At 51.2% G+C, this 20,800-nt stretch overlaps 1 protein-coding gene, 1 long non-coding RNA gene and 1 other non-coding gene across 3 annotated transcripts in view; all 3 read right to left on the minus strand.

Moving 5' to 3' along the window:
- Window positions 1–13,614, minus strand: part of LOC140420840 (uncharacterized) — a 57,231-nt gene extending 43,617 nt beyond the window's left edge. The window contains exons 1-2 of the long non-coding RNA XR_011946607.1: window positions 13,528–13,614; window positions 12,751–12,839 (exon numbers count right to left, since the gene is read on the minus strand). This is a non-coding gene — a long non-coding RNA (uncharacterized lncRNA). The remainder of the gene's footprint in view (window positions 1–12,750; window positions 12,840–13,527) is intronic.
- The window catches only part of LOC140418092 (uncharacterized), a 164,123-nt gene that overhangs the window by 123,502 nt on the left and 19,821 nt on the right, over window positions 1–20,800 (minus strand). The gene's annotated exons all lie outside the window — the stretch shown is intronic.
- trnav-aac (transfer RNA valine (anticodon AAC)) lies at window positions 10,785–10,857 on the minus strand. Its single transcript has one exon. It is a non-coding gene; the product is annotated as a tRNA-Val (tRNA).

Raw genomic sequence — 20,800 nt, forward strand, 5'->3', positions numbered from 1 at the left:
GGCGGAGAGAGAAAGAGAGGCAGGCGGAGAGAGAAAGAGAGGCAGGCGGAGAGAGAAAGAGAGGCAGGCGGAGAGAGAAAGAGAGGCAGGCGGAGAGAGAAAGAGAGGCAGGCGGAGAGAGAAAGAGAGGCAGGCGGAGAGAGAAAGAGAGGCAGGCGGAGAGAGAAAGAGAGGCAGGCGGAGAGAGAAAGAGAGGCAGGCGGAGAGAGAAAGAGAGGCAGGCGGAGAGAGAAAGAGAGGCAGGCGGAGAGAGAAAGAGAGGCAGGCGGAGAGAGAAAGAGAGGCAGGCGGAGAGAGAAAGAGAGGCAGGCGGAGAGAGAAAGAGAGGCAGGCGGAGAGAGAAAGAGAGGCAGGCGGAGAGAGAAAGAGAGGCAGGCGGAGAGAGAAAGAGAGGCAGGCGGAGAGAGAAAGAGAGGCAGGCGGAGAGAGAAAGAGAGGCAGGCGGAGAGAGAAAGAGAGGCAGGCGGAGAGAGAAAGAGAGGCAGGCGGAGAGAGAAAGAGAGGCAGGCGGAGAGAGAAAGAGAGGCAGGCGGAGAGAGAAAGAGAGGCAGGCGGAGAGAGAAAGAGAGGCAGGCGGAGAGACAAAGAGAGGCAGGCGGAGAGACAAAGAGAGGCAGGCGGAGAGACAAAGAGAGGCAGGCGGAGAGAGAAAGAGAGGCAGGCGGAGAGAGAAAGAGAGGCAGGCGGAGAGACAAAGAGAGGCAGGCGGAGAGACAAAGAGAGGCAGGCGGAGAGACAAAGAGAGGCAGGCGGAGAGACAAAGAGAGGCAGGCGGAGAGACAAAGAGAGGCAGGCGGAGAGACAAAGAGAGGCAGGCGGAGAGACAAAGAGAGGCAGGCGGAGAGACAAAGAGAGGCAGGCGGAGAGACAAAGAGAGGCAGGCGGAGAGACAAAGAGAGGCAGGCGGAGAGACAAAGAGAGGCAGGCGGAGAGACAAAGAGAGGCAGGCGGAGAGACAAAGAGAGGCAGGCGGAGAGAGAAAGAGAGGCAGGCGGAGAGACAAAGAGAGGCAGGCGGAGAGACAAAGAGAGGCAGGCGGAGAGACAAAGAGAGGCAGGCGGAGAGACAAAGAGAGGCAGGCGGAGAGACAAAGAGAGGCAGGCGGAGAGACAAAGAGAGGCAGGCGGAGAGACAAAGAGAGGCAGGCGGAGAGACAAAGAGAGGCAGGCGGAGAGACAAAGAGAGGCAGGCGGAGAGACAAAGAGAGGCAGGCGGAGAGACAAAGAGAGGCAGGCGGAGAGACAAAGAGAGGCAGGCGGAGAGACAAAGAGAGGCAGGCGGAGAGACAAAGAGAGGCAGGCGGAGAGACAAAGAGAGGCAGGCGGAGAGACAAAGAGAGGCAGGCGGAGAGACAAAGAGAGGCAGGCGGAGAGACAAAGAGAGGCAGGCGGAGAGACAAAGAGAGGCAGGCGGAGAGACAAAGAGAGGCAGGCGGAGAGACAAAGAGAGGCAGGCGGAGAGACAAAGAGAGGCAGGCGGAGAGACAAAGAGAGGCAGGCGGAGAGACAAAGAGAGGCAGGCGGAGAGACAAAGAGAGGCAGGCGGAGAGACAAAGAGAGGCAGGCGGAGAGACAAAGAGAGGCAGGCGGAGAGACAAAGAGAGGCAGGCGGAGAGACAAAGAGAGGCAGGCGGAGAGACAAAGAGAGGCAGGCGGAGAGACAAAGAGAGGCAGGCGGAGAGACAAAGAGAGGCAGGCGGAGAGACAAAGAGAGGCAGGCGGAGAGACAAAGAGAGGCAGGCGGAGAGACAAAGAGAGGCAGGCGGAGAGACAAAGAGAGGCAGGCGGAGAGACAAAGAGAGGCAGGCGGAGAGACAAAGAGAGGCAGGCGGAGAGACAAAGAGAGGCAGGCGGAGAGACAAAGAGAGGCAGGCGGAGAGACAAAGAGAGGCAGGCGGAGAGACAAAGAGAGGCAGGCGGAGAGACAAAGAGAGGCAGGCGGAGAGACAAAGAGAGGCAGGCGGAGAGACAAAGAGAGGCAGGCGGAGAGACAAAGAGAGGCAGGCGGAGAGACAAAGAGAGGCAGGCGGAGAGACAAAGAGAGGCAGGCGGAGAGACAAAGAGAGGCAGGCGGAGAGACAAAGAGAGGCAGGCGGAGAGACAAAGAGAGGCAGGCGGAGAGACAAAGAGAGGCAGGCGGAGAGACAAAGAGAGGCAGGCGGAGAGACAAAGAGAGGCAGGCGGAGAGACAAAGAGAGGCAGGCGGAGAGACAAAGAGGGGCAGAGAGACAAAGAGGGGCAGAGAGACAAAGAGGGGCAGAGAGACAAAGAGGGGCAGAGAGACAAAGAGGGGCAGAGAGACAAAGAGGGGCAGAGAGACAAAGAGGGGCAGAGAGACAAAGAGGGGCAGAGAGACAAAGAGGGGCAGAGAGACAAAGAGGGGCAGAGAGACAAAGAGGGGCAGAGAGACAAAGAGGGGCAGAGAGACAAAGAGGGGCAGAGAGACAAAGAGGGGCAGAGAGACAAAGAGGGGCAGAGAGACAAAGAGGGGCAGAGAGACAAAGAGGGGCAGAGAGACAAAGAGGGGCAGAGAGACAAAGAGGGGCAGAGAGACAAAGAGGGGCAGAGAGACAAAGAGGGGCAGAGAGACAAAGAGGGGCAGAGAGACAAAGAGGGGCAGAGAGACAAAGAGGGGCAGAGAGACAAAGAGGGGCAGAGAGACAAAGAGGGGCAGAGAGACAAAGAGGGGCAGAGAGACAAAGAGGGGCAGAGAGACAAAGAGGGGCAGAGAGACAAAGAGGGGCAGAGAGACATAGAGGGGCAGAGAGACAAAGAGGGGCAGAGAGACAAAGAGGGGCAGAGAGACAAAGAGGGGCAGAGAGACAAAGAGGGGCAGAGAGACAAAGAGGGGCAGAGAGACAAAGAGGGGCAGAGCGACAAAGAGGGGCAGAGCGACAAAGAGGGGCAGAGCGACAAAGAGGGGCAGAGAGACTAAGAGAGGCAGAGAGACTAAGAGAGGCAGAGAGACTAAGAGAGGCAGAGAGACAAAGAGAGGCAGAGAGAGACAAAGAGAGGCAGAGAGAGACAAAGAGAGGCAGAGAGAGACAAAGAGAGGCAGAGAGAGACAAAGAGAGGCAGAGAGAGACAAAGAGAGGCAGAGAGAGACAAAGAGAGGCAGAGAGAGACAAAGAGAGGCAGAGAGAGACAAAGAGAGGCTGAGAGAGACAAAGAGAGGCTGAGAGAGACAAAGAGAGGCAGAGAGAGACAAAGAGAGGCAGAGAGAGACAAAGAGAGGCAGAGAGAGACAAAGAGAGGCAGAGAGAGACAAAGAGAGGCAGAGAGAGACAAAGAGAGGCAGAGAGAGACAAAGAGAGGCAGAGAGAGACAAAGAGAGGCAGTGAGAGACAAAGAGAGGCAGAGAGAGACAAAGAGAGGCAGAGAGAGACAAAGAGAGGCAGAGAGAGACAAAGAGAGGCAGAGAGAGACAAAGAGAGGCAGAGAGAGAAAAAGAGAGGCAGAGAGAGACAAAGAGAGGCAGAGAGTCAGAGACACAAACAGAGGCAAAGAGACAAAAATAGAAAGAGAGGGAGAAAGACAAAGAAAGAGACAGAGAGAGACACCGAGAAAGACGGGGAAAGAGACAGCGAGAGAGAGACAGCGAGAGAAAGAGACAGAGCGAGGCAGAGGCAGAGCGAGGCAGAGGCAGAGCGAGGCAGAGGCAGAGCGAGGCAGAGGCAGAGCGAGGCAGAGGCAGAGCGAGGCCGAGGCAGAGCGAGGCCGAGGCAGAGCGAGGCCGAGGCAGAGCGAGGCCGAGGCAGAGCGAGGCCGAGGCAGAGCGAGGCCGAGGCAGAGCGAGGCCGAGGCAGAGCGAGGCCGAGGCAGAGCGAGGCCGAGGCAGAGCGAGGCCGAGGCAGAGCGAGGCCGAGGCAGAGCGAGGCCGAGGCAGAGCGAGGCCGAGGCAGAGCGAGGCCGAGGCAGAGCGAGGCCGAGGCAGAGCGAGGCCGAGGCAGAGCGAGGCCGAGGCAGAGCGAGGCCGAGGCAGAGCGAGGCCGAGGCGGAGCGAGGCAGAGGCGGAGCGAGGCAGAGGCGGAGCGAGGCAGAGGCGGAGAGAGGCAGAGGCGGAGAGAGGCAGAGGCGGAGAGAGGCAGAGGCGGAGAGAGGCAGAGGCTGAGAGAGGCAGAGGCGGAGAGAGGCAGAGGCAGAGAGAGGCAGAGGCAGAGGCAGAGAGAGGCAGAGGCGGAGAGAGGCAGAGGCGGAGAGAGGCAGAGAGAGGCGGAGAGAGGCAGAGGCGGAGAGAGGCAGTGGCGGAGAGAGGCAGTGGCGGAGAGAGGCAGTGGCGGAGAGAGGCAGTGGCGGAGAGAGGCAGTGGCGGAGAGAGGCAGTGGCGGAGAGAGGCAGTGGCGGAGAGAGGCAGTGGCGGAGAGAGGCAGTGGCGGAGAGAGGCAGTGGCGGAGAGAGGCAGTGGCGGAGAGAGGCAGTGGCGGAGAGAGGCAGTGGCGGAGAGAGGCAGTGGCGGAGAGAGGGCGAGGCGGAGAGAGGGCGAGGCGGAGGGGGCGAGGCGGAGGGAGCGAGGCGGAGGGAGCGAGGCGGAGGGAGCGAGGCGGAGGGAGCGAGGCGGAGGGAGCGAGGCGGAGGGAGCGAGGCGGAGGGAGCGAGGCGGAGGGAGCGAGGCGGAGGGAGCGAGGCGGAGGGAGCGAGGCGGAGGGAGCGAGGCGGAGGGAGCGAGGCGGAGGGAGCGAGGCGGAGGGAGCGAGGCGGAGGGAGCGAGGCGGAGGGAGCGAGGCGGAGGGAGCGAGGCGGAGGGAGCGAGGCGGAGGGAGCGAGGCGGAGGGAGCGAGGCGGAGGGAGCGAGGCGGAGGGAGCGAGGCGGAGGGAGCGAGGCGGAGGGAGCGAGGCGGAGGGAGCGAGGCGGAGGGAGCGAGGCGGAGGGAGCGAGGCGGAGGGAGCGAGGCGGAGGGAGCGAGGCGGAGGGAGCGAGGCGGAGGGAGCGAGGCGGAGGGAGCGAGGCGGAGGGAGCGAGGCGGAGGGAGCGAGGCGGAGGGAGCGAGGCGGAGGGAGCGAGGCGGAGGGAGCGAGGCGGAGGGAGCGAGGCGGAGGGAGCGAGGCGGAGGGAGCGAGGCGGAGGGAGCGAGGCGGAGGGAGCGAGGCGGAGGGAGCGAGGCGGAGGGAGCGAGGCGGAGGGAGCGAGGCGGAGGGAGCGAGGCGGAGGGAGCGAGGCGGAGGGAGCGAGGCGGAGGGAGCGAGGCGGAGGGAGCGAGGCGGAGGGAGCGAGGCGGAGGGAGCGAGGCGGAGGGAGCGAGGCGGAGGGAGCGAGGCGGAGGGAGCGAGGCGGAGGGAGCGAGGCGGAGGGAGCGAGGCGGAGGGAGCGAGGCGGAGGGAGCGAGGCGGAGGGAGCGAGGCGGAGGGAGCGAGGCGGAGGGAGCGAGGCGGAGGGAGCGAGGCGGAGGGAGCGAGGCGGAGGGAGCGAGGCGGAGGGAGCGAGGCGGAGGGAGCGAGGCGGAGGGAGCGAGGCGGAGGGAGCGAGGCGGAGGGAGCGAGGCGGAGGGAGCGAGGCGGAGGGAGCGAGGCGGAGGGAGCGAGGCGGAGGGAGCGAGGCGGAGGGAGCGAGGCGGAGGGAGCGAGGCGGAGGGAGCGAGGGAGGGAGTGAGGCGGAGGGAGCGAGGTGGAGGGAGCGAGGTGGAGGGAGCGAGGCGGAGTAGGAGCGAGAAGAGTAATAGTAATAGGGGACTCTATAGTCAGGGGCACAGATAGGCGCTTCTGTGGACGTGAAAGAGACTCCAGGATGGTATGTTGCCTCCCTGGTGCCAGGGTCCAGGATGTCTCCGAACGGGTAGAGGGAATCCTGAAGGGGGAGGGCAAACAGGCAGAGGTCGTTGTACAGATTGGTACTAACGACATAGGCAGGAAGGGGCATGAGGTCCTGCAGCAGGAGTTCAGGGAGCTAGGCAGAAAGTTAAAAGACAGGACCTCGAGGGTTGTAATCTCGGGATTACTCCCTGTGCCACGTGCCAGTGAGGCTAGAAATAGGAAGATAGAGCAGACAAACACGTGGCTAAACAGCTGGTGTAGGAGGGAGGGTTTCCGTTATCTGGACCACTGGGAGCTCTTCCAGGGCAGGTGTGACCTGTATAAGATGGACGGGTTGCATCTAAACCGGAGAGGCATAAATATCCTGGCCGCGAGGTTTGCTAGTGTCACACGGGAGGGTTTAAACTAGTATGGCAGGGGGGTGGGCACGGGAGCAATAGGTCAGAAGGTGAGAGCATTGAGGGAGAACTAGGGAATAGGGACAGTGTGGCTCTGAGGCAGAGCAGACGGGGAGAAGTTGCTGAACACAGCGGGTCTGGTGGCCTGAAGTGCATATGTTTTAATGCAAGGGGCATTACGGGTAAGGCAGATGAACTTAAGAGCTTGGATTACTACTTGGAACTATGATGTTGTTGCCATTACAGAGACCTGGTTGAGGGAAGGGCAGGATTGGCAGCTAAACGTTCCAGGATTTAGATGTTTCAGGCGGGATAGAGGGGGATGTAAAAGGGGAGGCGGAGTTGCGCTACTTGTTCGGGAGAATACAGAGGGCAGTGAGGCTATATGGGTAGAGATCAGGAATAAGAAGGGTGCAGTCACAATGTTGGGGGTATACTACAGGCCTCCCAACAGCCAGCGGGAGATAGAGGAGCAGATAGGTAGACAGATTTTGGAAAAGAGTAAAAACAACAGGGTTGTGGTGATGGGAGACTTCAACTTCCCCAATATTGACTGGGACTCACTGAGTGCCAGGGGCTTAGACGGGGCGGAGTTTGTAAGGAGCATCCAGGAGGGCTTCTTAAAACAATATGTAAACAGTCCAACTCGGGAAGGGGCGGACCTGGTATTGGGGAATGAGCCCGGCCAGGTGGTAGATGTTTCAGTAGGGGAGCATTTCGGTAACAGTGACCACAATTCAGTAAGTTTTAAAGTACTGGTGGACAAGGATAAGAGTGGTCCGAGGATGAATGTGCTAAATTGGGGGAAGGCTAATTATAACAATATTAGGCGGGAACTGAAGAACATAGATTGGGGGCGGATGTTTGAGGGCAAATCAACATCTGACATGTGGGAGGCTTTCAAGTGTCAGTTGAAAGGAATACAGGACAGGCATGTTCCTGTGAGGAAGAAAGATAAATACGGCAATTTTCGGGAACCTTGGATGACGAGTGATATTGTAGGCCTCGTCAAAAAGAAAAAGGAGGCATTTGTCAGGGCTAAAAGGCTGGGAACAGACGAAGCCTGTGTGGCATATAAAGAAAGTAGGAAGGAACCTAAGCAAGGAGTCAGGAGGGCTAGAAGGGGTCATGAAAAGTCATTGGCAAATAGGGTTAAGGAAAATCCCAAGGCTTTTTACACGTACATAAAAAGCAAGAGGGTAGCCAAGGAAAGGGTTGGCCCACTGAAGGATAGGCAAGGGAATCTATGTGTGGAGCCAGAGGAAATGGGCGAGGTACTAAATGAATACTTTGCATCAGTATTCACCAAAGAGAAGGAATTGGTAGATGTTGAGTCTGGAGAAGGGGGTGTAGATAGCCTGGGTCACATTGTGATCCAAAAAGACGAGGTGTTGTGTGTCTTAAAAAATATTAAGGTAGATAAGTCCCCAGGGCCTGATGGGATCTACCCCAGAATCTGAAGGAGGCTGGAGAGGAAATTGCTGAGGCCTTGACAGAAATCTTTGGATCCTCGCTGTCTTCAGGGGATGTCCCGGAGGACTGGAGAATAGCCAATGTTGTTCCTCTGTTTAAGAAGGGTAGCAAGGATAATCCCGGGAACTACAGGCCGGTGAGCCTTACTTCAGTGGTAGGGAAATTACTGGAGAGAATTCTTCGAGACAGGATCTACTCCCATTTGGAAGCAAATGGACGTATTAGTGAGAGGCAGCACGGTTTTGTGAAGGGGAGGTCGTGTCTCACTAACTTGATAGAGTTTTTCGAGGAGGTCACTAAGATGATTGATGCAGGTAGGGCAGTAGATGTTGTCTATATGGACTTCAGTAAGGCCTTTGACAAGGTCCCTCATGGTAGACTAGTACAAAAGGTGAAGTCACACGGGATCAGGGGTGAACTGGCAAGGTGGATACAGAACTGGCTAGGCCATAGAAGGCAGAGGGTAGCAATGGAGGGATGCTTTTCTAATTGGAGGGCTGTGACCAGTGGTGTTCCACAGGGATCAGTGCTGGGACCTTTGCTCTTTGTAGTATATATAAATGATTTGGAGGAAAATGTAACTGGTCTGATTAGTAAGTTTGCAGACGACACAAAGGTTGGTGGAATTGCGGATAGCGATGAGGACTGTCTGAGGATACAGCAGGATTTAGATTGTCTGGAGACTTGGGCGGAGAGATGGCAGATGGAGTTTAATCCGGACAAATGTGAGGTAATGCATTTTGGAAGGGCTAATGCAGGTAGGGAATATACAGTGAATGGTAGAACCCTCAAGAGTATTGAAAGTCAAAGAGATCTAGGAGTACAGGTCCACAGGTCATTGAAAGGGGCAACACAGGTGGAGAAGGTAGTCAAGAAGGCATACGGCATGCTTGCCTTCATTGGCCGGGGCATTGAGTATAAGAATTGGCAAGTCATGTTGCAGCTGTATAGAACCTTAGTTAGGCCACACTTGGAGTATAGTGTTCAATTCTGGTCGCCACACTACCAGAAGGATGTGGAGGCTTTAGAGAGGGTGCAGAAGAGATTTACCAGAATGTTGCGTGGTATGGAGGGCATAAGCTATGAGGAGCGATTGAATAAACTCGGTTTGTTCTCACTGGAACGAAGGAGGTTGAGGGGCGACCTGATAGAGGTATACAAAATTATGAGGGGCATAGACAGAGTGGATAGTCAGAGGCTTTTCCCCAGGGTAGAGGGGTCAATTACTAGGGGGCATAGGTTTAAGGTGAGAGGGGCAAGGTTTAGAGTAGATGTACGAGGCAAGTTTTTTACGCAGAGGGTAGTGGGTGCCTGGAACTCACTACCGGAGGAGGTAGTGGAAGCAGGGACGATAGGGACATTTAAGGGGCATCTTGACAAATATATGAATAAGATGGGAATAGAAGGATACGGACCCAGGAAGTGTAGAAGATTGTAGTTTAGTCGGGCAGTATGGTCGGCACGGGCTTGGAGGGCCGAAGGGCCTGTTCCTGTGCTGTACATTTCTTTGTTCTTTGTTTGGAGGGAGCGAGGCGGAGGGAGCGAGGCGGAGGGAGCGAGGCGGAGGGAGCGAGGCGGAGGGAGAAAGTGAAAGACAGAGAAAGTGAAAGACAGAGAGAGAGAGAGAGAGAGACAGAGAGAGAGAGAGAGAGAGAGACAGAGAGAGAGAGAGAGACAGACAGACACAGAGTGGGTCAGAGGGAGAGACAGAGGGAGAGACAGAGGGAGAGACAGAGGGAGAGACAGAGGGAGAGACAGAGGGAGAGACAGAGGGAGAGACAGAGGGAGAGACAGAGGGAGAGACAGAGGGAGAGACAGAGGGAGAGACAGAGGGAGAGACAGAGGGAGAGACAGAGGGAGAGACAGAGGGAGAGACAGAGGGAGAGACAGAGGGAGAGACAGAGGGAGAGACAGAGGGAGAGACAGAGGGAGACGAAGGGAGAGACAAAGGGAGACACATATGGCGAACAAGGGAGACAGAGGGGGACGGGAGGGAGTTGCAGGAGTCAGGAGGAGAAGGTGAGGGATTATATATTCCTGCAACTTGAGCAGATATCTGACAGAATCTCCTGAACCCTCAGTATCTACCACCAAGGAGGATCAGGGTAGCAGGTGAACAAAGATCAATACTGCAGAGGGACAGGCCCTTCGGCCCTCCATGACTGTACCAGTCATGAAACCCTCAGCACCTCCGAGTGCTACGGCACCCTTTATACCCATCCTATTAATGTATTTGTCGAGATGCCTTTTGAATGCCGTGAATGTATCTGCTTCCACCACTTCCCCTGGCAAAGCGTTCCAGGCACTCACCACCCTCTGTATAAAAGGGCTGCCTTGCACATCTCCTCTAAACTTTGACCTTAACGTTATGATGACTGACCCTTCCACCGTGGGAAAGAATGCCTGCCCATCCACTCTATCCATGCCCCGAATAATCTTGAAGACCTCCATCAGGTCAGCCCTTAACCTCCGTCATTCTAATGAAAACGGTCCGAGTCTATTCAGCCTCTCCGCAAAGCTAACACCCTCCAGACAAGGCAACATCCTGGTAAACCCCCTCTGCATGCCCTCCAAAGCGTCCACATCCTTTTGGTAGTGTGGCGACCAGAATTGTGTGCAATATTCCAAGTGCAGCCTTACAAAGGTTCTATACAACTGCAGCACAACTTGCCAGTTGTTGTACTCGATGCCCCGTCCAATGGAGGCAAGCATTCCGTATGTTTTATTGACTACCTTGTCCACTTGTGTTGCCACTTTCAAAGATCTGTAGCCCTGCATCCGCAGATCTCTGACTTTCTATAGTCCTAAGAGTTTTGCCATTTACGGTATATTTCCCCTCTATGTTAGACCTACCAAAATGCATTATCTCACATTTGTCTGGATTAAACTCCATTTGCCATTTCTCTGCCCAAGTCTCCAACCTATCTACTGCGCTGTAATGTTCTATGTCCTGCTGCAGCCTCTGACAATCTTCAACACTATCTGCCACTCCACCAACCTTGGTGCCATCTGCAAACTTAATCAGACTAGCTGCATTTTCCTCCAAATTGTTTAGACCATAAGACGCAAGAGCAGAATTAGGCCACTCGGCCCATTGAGTCTGCTCCACCATTCAATCATGGCTGAAATTTTCTCATCCCCATTCTCCTATAAAAGCCTGTGCAAATGTTTCTGCCTGGTTTCGAACCGGGGACCTTTCACGTGTTAGGCGAACGTAATAACCACTACACTACAGAAACACTTGATGTACACTACAAACAACAGAGGCCAAAGCACAGATCCCTGTGGAACACCACTAGTCACAACCGTCCATTCAGAAAAACACCCTTCTACTGCTACCCTTTGCCTTATGTGACCGAGCCAGTTCTGTATCCATCTTACCACCTCACCTCTGATCATGTGTGACTTCACCTTTTGAACCAGTCTGCCATGAGGCACCTTGTCAAAAGCTTTACTGAAGTCCATGTAAACAAATACCAGCGCCCTCCCCTCATCAATCATCTTTGTCACCTCCTCAAAAACTCAATCAAGTTAGTGAGGCACAACCTCCCCTTCACAAAACCATGCTATCGCTAATGAGTCCATTTGTTTCCAAATGGGTATATATCCTGTCCCTGAGATTTCTCTCCAATAATTTACCGACTACCGACGTGAGGCTCACTGGCCTATAGTTTCCAGGATTATCCCTGCTACCTTGCTAAAACAGCGGTACCACATTAGCTATTCTCCAGTCCTCTGTGATCTCACCTGTAGCCAATGAGGATACAAAGATGTCAGTTAAGGCCTCAGCAATTTCCTCCCTTGCTTCCCTCAGTATTCTGGGGTAAATCCCATCCGGCCCAGGAGATGTATCTACCTTAATGCCTTTTAAAAGACCGAACACCACCTCCTTTTCGATGTCATCATGACCCTGACTGTCCACACACCCTTCCCAAGAATCATCTTCCACAAAGACCTTTTCTTTGGTGAACACTGTTGCAAAGTACTAATTTAGTACCTCGTCCATTTCCTCTGGCTCAACACATAGATTCCCCCCATGTGAAGACCATCACCTCCACATCACACTCGATCCTGAGTTGTCACAAAACCAGTACTGACTGAACAGAACTTTTTTCCCCACATATCTGCGCTGTTCACAAATTTAATGTCATTTTACCCCAAGTTGTGCTTCCATGCATGTTTCTCCATCAGTAAGTCACACATCAGTCACGTGAGAGACGTAATTCTGAGTGAGACACAGTCCGAGTGAGTATATTTGGAAGTTTTGATCAAAGTGAGGATTCAGTACATAGAGGAAGGAGGTGCTCTTTTGCTTTCTATAACTTTTGCACCCTTCAGATAGTGATCTTGCCCTGTTGCAGGAGAAGAGGATAGTTATTTGGTGAGTATTTCAGCTGGTGTGAGGCAGCAGTGGTAAAGCATGGCATCACAGAAAACTGATAAGTTGATTGCCTGGAAATGGCTCAGTGTAAGGGGCAGTATGTGAAAAACTAACGTCTGGAATAAGGAAAGTTATGACCTCTGTATAAAGGTAAAGCAAGTAGTTCAAAATAGAATAGTTACCACAAAAGCAGTACATTAAGGTAGGGCAGCATAGTCAACTGGAATGCTTGTCCTGTAATAAATGCCAAGTCATAGATGATAGCCGTGTCTGAGATGACCACAGGCGCAGGAACTGCTGCCAGCTACAGAAACCGGAGCTTCGGGTTTCAGAGCTCGAGCAGTGGCTGGCGTCACTGTGGCACATCCTCAACATGGTAGGTCAGATAATCAAGTGAATCCCTTCCCACGCTCAGAAAAGGTAAATGGTCACTCTCCAGTGTGACACCATTAATAAATTTCAGTGAGGCTACGTGAATAGCACGTTCAGAGAAGTGGTCACCCCACAGCCGCTGTCCAGTCACACAAACACAATTCCAATATTTCTCCTTATTGATATCTGTTTCACCTCACATTCTCTGCAGAGTCCCGTTCGCTCACCAATCAACCCGTCCTCCCTGACCTACACAGCTCCTGCTTAATGGCAACTCAATTTAAAACTCTCATCCTTCTTTTCAAATCCCTCCGTGACATAGAACTTCCCTATTTCCAGTCACGTAGATGTTTGAATCTTTTTCCACAGACACACTTACATTCATGTTCTGCTGAATCGAATGATTGTCAGGTTTTCATCTGATGTCTCGTTTGAGATTTCCACTTTAGATCCTGATCCTCAATTATCCTGTCAGTAAAAATCATCACTGTTAGTCTAGGATTGAAATTGAGATGAGACAAGCATGTCTCTTTGATTTAGTTTTCTATGTGGATATCCTCCACTCTAGTCCCTGCTGGGGGGCACGGTAGCACAGTGGTTAGCACAGTTGCCTCACAGCTCCAGGGTCCCAGGTTCGATTCCCGCTTGGGTCACTGACTGTGCAGAGTTTGCACTTTCTCCTCGAGTCTGGGTGGGTTTCCTCCTGGTGCTCCAGTTTCCTCCCGCAATCCAAAGATGTGCAGGTTAAGTGGATTGGCCATGCTAAATTGCCCTTAGTGGCCAAAATTTGGGTGGGATTGCAGGGATAGGGGGCTTCGGTAGGGTGCTCTTTCCAAGGCCCGTGCAGACTCGATGAGCCAAATGGCCTCCTTCTGCACTGCAAATTCTATGAAAAAGGAGTTTCCAAAATCTATCAGTGTCAGTCCTGGATAGAAATTCACAAGATTTTCTCCTCCTGCTGCTCAGAGCAGGATGACCGCGCATGCGCCCTGTTGTACAATGGCCCTTATAAGGAAGGTGGTCGTTAATCGGGGCCTCCAACTCAGGCGGCTGCTGTCGCGGCTTTGTTTGGTGCGAACGCGGGGCCCACGGCTCTATTTGCAATATCCCCTGGGTGTTTATGAAGCTTCCCCGCTCACTCAGCCGCTTCCATTACCCTCCAGAATTCGCCTTTTGTCTCAATCTTCGGAGCCGATAAAACTGCCTCTCTCTGACTTCAGCATTCCACTGCGCATGTACCAATCAGAAACGACATTGCGCGTGCGCTAGTAGAACAGACCGCCTTGACGCATGCGCAACGGGCTCCTGTTCGGAGGAGAAGGGGCATTCCGCTGCGAGTGCTTGATCAGATGCACAAGGTTTGTTTCGTAATCTAATTAGAATAGGAGCCATAGGACGATAATATTAAAACAACTAATAAAGAAACTACATTTCACAAACTATAGTTCTGTTCTGGGTCTAATTAACAGCAGAACAAACCTATACAATTAAATTTAAACTTTTAAAAAATAAATTTACAGTACCCAATTATTTTTTCCCAATTAAGGACAATTTAATGTGGCCAATCCACCTAACCTGCACATCTTTGGGTTGTGGGAGTGAAACCCATGCAGACACGGGGAGGATGTGCAAAGTCCACACAGACAATTAAATGAATTCTCAGTAATGAACAAGTGTTTTAACCACACACGAAATATTTTAAGTGTGTCTTGTCAATAAGGATGCAGTAATTGTGGATCAAATCCTTTGAATTTTTAAAGCTGGGGTGTCAACGGCATGGACGGGGAGGGGGGAAGGGAGACTGAATAAATCCCATTGCACAGGTGAAGTATTGAATGGTCTCTCTCTGGTGTGACTGCGCTGCAGTGTCCATGAATGGAATGCCTGAGTAAATCCCTTTCTACTTCCAGCTGGTAAATATTCATTTCAAGGTGGAATTTTACCACTGGTTTACCAGCTCAGACGTGGATCATGATGGGTTCCATATTCACATACGCCACGTAAACAAAAGGAAATTACTGCAGATCCAGGGCAGTCACACCAGAAAATACTGCAAATTTAGACCATAACACAGAGCAGCAGAATTAGGCCACTCGGCCCATCGAGTCTGCTCCGCCATTCAATCATGGCTGATATTTTCTCATCCCCATTCTCCTGCCTTCTCCCCATACCCCTGATCCCATTATTAATCAAGATCCTATCTATCTCTGTCTTAAAGACACTCAGTGATTTGACCTCCACCATCTTCTGCGACAAAGAGTTCCACAGATTCACCCTCTGGCTGAAGAAATTCCTCCTCATCTCTGTTTTAAAGGATCATCCCTTTAGTCTGAGATGGTGTCCTCTGGTTCTAGTTTTTCCTACAAGTGGAAACATCCTCTCCACGTCTACTTTTTCCAGGCCTCGCAGTATCCTGTAAGTTTCAATAAGATCCCCCCCTCATCCTTCTAAACTCCAACGAGTACAGACCCAGATTCCTCAACCGTTCCTCTTACGACAAGTTCTTCATCCCAGGAATTTCTGATCTTTCATCAGAACTGCACTGCATCAGTGGATACACTGAAGTGTTAACTCTGTTCCTCATTCCACAGATATTGCCAGATCTGCTGAGTATTTGAAGCACTTTCTGTTTATCTCTGGTTGGTCCTGAATTGTGCATTAGGTTTACTGGTGACCAAATTACATTTATTCTCCTCCATCAACAACTGGGAATATATTATGCTTGTCTATTCCGACAAACACTTTCATTATCTGAAAAGCCGGAATCAGTCCAGCCCTCACTCTCCAGAGACAACATATTCATGGACATAGACATAGAATTTACAGTGGAGAAGGAGGCCATTCGGTCCTCCTGACTCCTGCAACTCCCTCCCGTCCCCCTCTGTCTCTCTTGCTCGCCATATGTGTCTGCATTGGCCCTTGGAATGAGCACCCCACTTAAGCCCACCTCCGCCTCATGCCTGTAACCCAGTAACCCCACCCAACCCGTTTGGATACAAAGGGTAATTTAGCATGGCTAATCCACCTAGCCTGTGCGTCTGTGGACTGTGGAAGGAAACCGAAGCTTCTGAAGGAAACCCATGCAGACACGAGGTAGGAACATGATACCTAAATAATGATCATTCTTCTGCCATGTTTCGAACCAGGGACTTACCATGTGTGAGGTACCATACTCCCCATTCCCCTTTAGACAAAATGCTCTGTGAAAATCCCAATGGAGCTGACTAGAATGGGAAACTGTACATCATGGAGCAGCAGATAACTGGGAACACCATCACCTGGAGGTTCCACTCCAAGTCACTCACCACCCTGATCTGGAAACATATCACCGTTCCTTCACTGTTGCTGTGGCAAAATCATGGAACTCCCTCCATAACAGCACTGTGGGTGTACCTACATCTCAAGGACTGGAGCGGTTCAAGAAGGCAGGTCAGCAACACCTTTTGAAGGGCAAATTGGAATAGGCATTAAATTCTGGCCCAACCAGCGATATCCACATCCCATAAATGAATAAATTGAAAAAGCATTTTGGGGCGATTTGAAGAAATTGAATTTGGCTGTTCTCTTTAGGAATGCTGGAGACAGACTGTTCAACAGTATCATCATCAAATGGAACAGCACTAATTGAGGACCTTCCACCCATCATGTATATAGAATTAGATGAGCAGAGATATCTCAAAGGATCGGCAGGTTCGAGCAGACAGAGATAACAGGAGTAGTTAAGGAAGAGAGGCACAGCCAAGTGGAATACATGAACATTGAGGAAAGGATTATGTATGTGATGTGCAGATTGCTGTTGAGGGTGTGAGTAGGGCAGGAGAAGAGGGATTAGAGGAGGCCATTGTGACCCTGTTTGTCGATAGGATACAGTGGAGTGAATGAAGAGCAAAGAACAGGATGGGCGATAGTTGAACAACGCGGGCCGAAATTAAAAGTGGAATCTATTTGACAGGTAACAAAAACAATGCTGATGTTAAAAAAACTAACGTTTAAAAGAATTTTCCTGCCTAATATGGCTATAATTAGCCTTCTCCTGAGGACTACTCTTTTCCTTATCCACAGGTACCTTACAATGTACTGAGTTATGGTCACTGTTGCTGAAATTCTCCCCCACTGAAACCTCGACCACTTGGCCGGGCTGATTCCACAATACCAGGTCCAGTATGGCCCCTTCTCGAGCTGCATATTGCTCCTTACAAATTCTGCCCCATCCAAGCCCCTAGCACTAAGTGAGTCTTATATTGGGGAAGTTAAAATCACCCACCACAACAACCCTGTTGCTTTTACATCTTTACAAAATGTGTCTCCATTTCTGCTTCTCTATCTCCTGCTGGCTGTTGAGAGGCATGTAGGTAACCCCAACATTCTGACTGTACCATCCCTATTCCTGAGCTCTACCCATATTGCCTCACTCCAAGAGCCCTCCAAAGTGACCTCCTGCATACAGCTGTGATATTCTCCTTTACTTGTAATGCAAATTCCCCACCCCGTTTACACCCTTCTATCATGCCTGAAGCATTGAAATGCTGGGATGTTTAGCTGACAATCCTGTACTTCACTCAACCAAGTCTCTGTAATAGCAAAACATCATAGTTGAAAAGAAAATGAAAATCGCTTATTGTCACAAGTAGGCTTCAAATGAAGTTACTGTGAAAAGCCCCTAGTCGCCACATTCTGGCGCCTGTTCGGGGAGGCTGTTACGGTGTTACGGCTGTTACGGTGTCCAAGTGTTAATCCAAGCTATGGTTTCATCTGCCTTACCTGGTATACTTCTCGCATTGAACAAATGCACTTCAGACCAGTCCTGCTGTGTTCAGCAACATCTCCCTGTCTGATCTTCCACTCAGCCTTACTGACCTTATTCACCAGTTCCCCCTCAGTTATTTCACCTGCTGACATGCTGCTCTGGCTCCCACCCTCTGCCACACTAGTTTAAGCGCTCCTCAGTGACACCAGCAAAACTCGCAGCTAGGATATTTGTGCCCCTCCAGTTTAGATGCAACCTGCCCTTCTTATACAGGACCCACCTGCCCAGAAGAAATCATGCTTGACAAATCTGCTGGAATTCTTGAGGCTGTAACCAATAGTGTTGACCAGTGAGAAATGGTGAATGTGCTTTATTTAGACTTTCAGAAGGCTATCGACAAAGTCTCACATATTACCATGATATGTTAAAGCGCTGGGATTCTGGGTAGTGTCTTAAGATGGATAGAAAGCTGGTTTGCAAACAGGGAGCACAAATTTGGAATAAATGGGCATTTTCTGATTGGCAGGCAGTAACTAGTGTGTACCGCAGGGATCTGTGCTGGGACCCCAACTGTTAACATGATATATTAATGATTTGGAAGAGGGAACTATAGATGCTACAAAGTTGGTGGGAGGGTGAGCTGTGAGGAAGATGCAGGGATGCTACAGAGGGATTTAGACGGCTGAGTGAGTGGTCATATGCATGGTAGATGCAGTATAATGTGAATAAATGTGAGGTTATCCGCTTCAGTTGCAAAAATAGGAAGACGGATTATTATTTGAATCGGTGTAAATTGAGAGGTGGATACTCAGCGAGATCTTGGTGTCCTCGTGCATCAGTCATTGAAAGTAATAATCATAATTTTTATTAGTGTCACAAGTAGGCTTAAATTAACACAGCAGTAAAGTTACTGTGAAAATTCCCTAGTGGCCACATTCCGGCGCCTGTTCGGGTACACTGAGGGAGAATTCAGAATGTCCAATTCATCTAACAGCATGTCTTTCAGGATTTGTGGGAGGAAACATGAACACCCGGAGGAAACCTACGCAGACACGGGGAGAACGTGCAGACTTCGCACAGACAATGCCCCAAGGAATCGAAACTGGGACCCTGATGCTATGAAGCAACAGTGCCAACCACTGCTACCATGCCGTCAGCACGCACATACAGCAGGCAGTAAAGAAGGCAAATGAAATGTTAGCTTTCACAGCTAGAGGATTAGAGTATAGGAATAGAGATGTGTTATTGCAATTGTGAAGGGCATTGGTGAGGCCCACACCCAGAGAATTGTGTGCAGTTCTGGTGTCTTTATCTGTGGAAGGAAAGAACATAGAACGATACAGCGCAGTACAGGCCCTTCAGCCCACGATGTTGCACCGAAACAAAAGCCATCTAACCTACACTATGCCATTATCATCCATATGTTTATCCAATAAACTCTTAAATGCCCTCAATGTTGGCGAGTTCACTACTGTTGCAGGTAGGGCATTCCACGGCCTCCCTACTCTTTGCATAAAGAACCTACCTCTGACCTCTGTCCTATATCTATTACACCTCAGTTTAAAGCTATGTCCCCTCGTGCCAGCCATTTCCATCCGCGGGAGAAGGCTCTCACTGCCTTCTATCTAACCCCCTGATCATTTTGTATTCCTCTATTAAGTCTCCTCTTAACCTTCTTCTCTCCAACGAAAACAACCTCAAGTCCATCAGCCTTTCCTCATAAGATTTTCCCTCCATACCAGGCAACATCCTGGTAAATCTCCTCTGCACCCGCTCCAAAGCCTCCACGTCCTTCCTATAATGCGGTGACCAGAACTGTACGCAATACTCCAAATGCGGCCGTACCAGAGTTCTGTACAGCTGCAACATGACCTCCTGACTCCGGAACTCAATCCCTCTACCAATAAAGGCCAACACTCCATAGGCCTTCTTCACAACCCTATCAACCTGGGTGGCAACTTTCAGGGATCTATGTACATGGACACCTAGATCCCTCTGCTCATCCACACTTCCAAGAACTTTACCATTAGCCAAATATTCCGCATTCCTGTTATTCCTTCCAAAGTGAATCACCTCACACTTCTCTACATTAAACTCCATTTGCCACCTCTCAGCCCAGCTCTGCAGCTTATCTATATCCCTCTGTAACCTGCTACATCCTTCCACACTGTCGACAACACCACCACTATCTATCTATCTGTCTATCTATCTTAGTGTCGTCTGCAAATTTACTCACCCACCCTTCTGCGCCTTCCTCTAGGTCATTGATAAAAATGACAAACAGCAACGGCCCCAGAACAGATCCTTGTGGTACACCACTTGTAACTGAACTCCATTCTGAACATTTCCCATCAACCACCACCCTCTGTCTTCTTTCAGCTAGCCAATTTCTGATCCACATCTCTAAATCACCCTCAATCCCCAGCCTCCGTATTTTCTGCAATAGCCTACCGTGGGGAACCTTATCAAACGCTTTACTGAAATCCATATACACCACATCAACTGCTCTACCCTCGTCTACCTATTCAGTCACCTTCTCAAAGAACTCGATAAGGTTTGTGAGGCATGACCTACCCTTCACAAAGCCATGCTGACTATCCCTAATCATATCATTCCTATCTAGATGATTATAAATCTTGTCTCTTATAATCCCCTCCAAGACTTTACCCACTACAGACGTGAGGCTCACCGGTCGATAGTTGCCGGGGTTGTCTCTGCTCCCCTTTTTGAACAAAGGGACCACATTTGCTATCCTCCAGTCCTCTGGCACTATTCCTGTAGCCAATGATGACATAAAAATCAAAGCCAAAGGTCCAGCAATCTCTTCCCTGGCCTCCCAGAGAATCCTAGGATAAATCCCATCAGGCCCTGGGGACTTATCTATTTTCAGCCTGTCCAGAATTGCCAACACCTCTTCCCTACGTACCTCAATGCCATCTATTCTAATAGCCTGGGTCTCAGCATTCTCCTCCACAACATTATCTTTTTCCTGAGTGAATACTGACGAAAAATATTCATTTAGTATCTCGCCTATCTCTTCAGACTCCACACACAACTTCCCATCCCTGTCCTTGACTGGTCCTACTCTTTCCCTAGTCATTCGCTTATTCCTGACATACCTATAGAAAGCTTTTGGGTTTTCCTTGATCCTACCTGCCAAATACTTCTCAGGTCCCCTCCTTGCTCGTCTTAGCTCTCTCTTTAGATCCTTCCTCGCTACCTTGTAACTATCCATCGCCCCAACTGAAACTTCACACCTCATCTTCACATAGGCCTCCTTCTTCCTCTTAACAAGAGATTCCACTTCTTTGGTAAACCACGGTTCCCTCGCTCTACGCCTTCCTCCCTGCCTGACCGGTACATACTTATCAAGAACACGCAGTAGCTGATCCTTGAACAAGCTCCACTTATCCAGTGTGCCCAATACTTGCAGCCTACGTCTCCACCCTACCCCCCCCAAGTCACGTCTAATGGCATCATAATTGCCCTTCCCCCAGCTATAACTCTTGCCCTGCGGTGTATACTTATCCCTTTCCATCATTAACGTAAACGTCACCAAATTGTGGTCACTGTCCCCAAAGATGTTCTTGTTATGGAGGGAATGCAGTCAAGGTTTACCAGGCTGTTTCTTGGGATGGTCGGTCTGTCACATGAGGAGAAACAAAGTCGGTTAGGATTGTGG

This window comes from Scyliorhinus torazame, chromosome 5, assembly GCF_047496885.1.
Source record: "Scyliorhinus torazame isolate Kashiwa2021f chromosome 5, sScyTor2.1, whole genome shotgun sequence".
Taxonomy (NCBI): domain Eukaryota; kingdom Metazoa; phylum Chordata; class Chondrichthyes; order Carcharhiniformes; family Scyliorhinidae; genus Scyliorhinus; species Scyliorhinus torazame.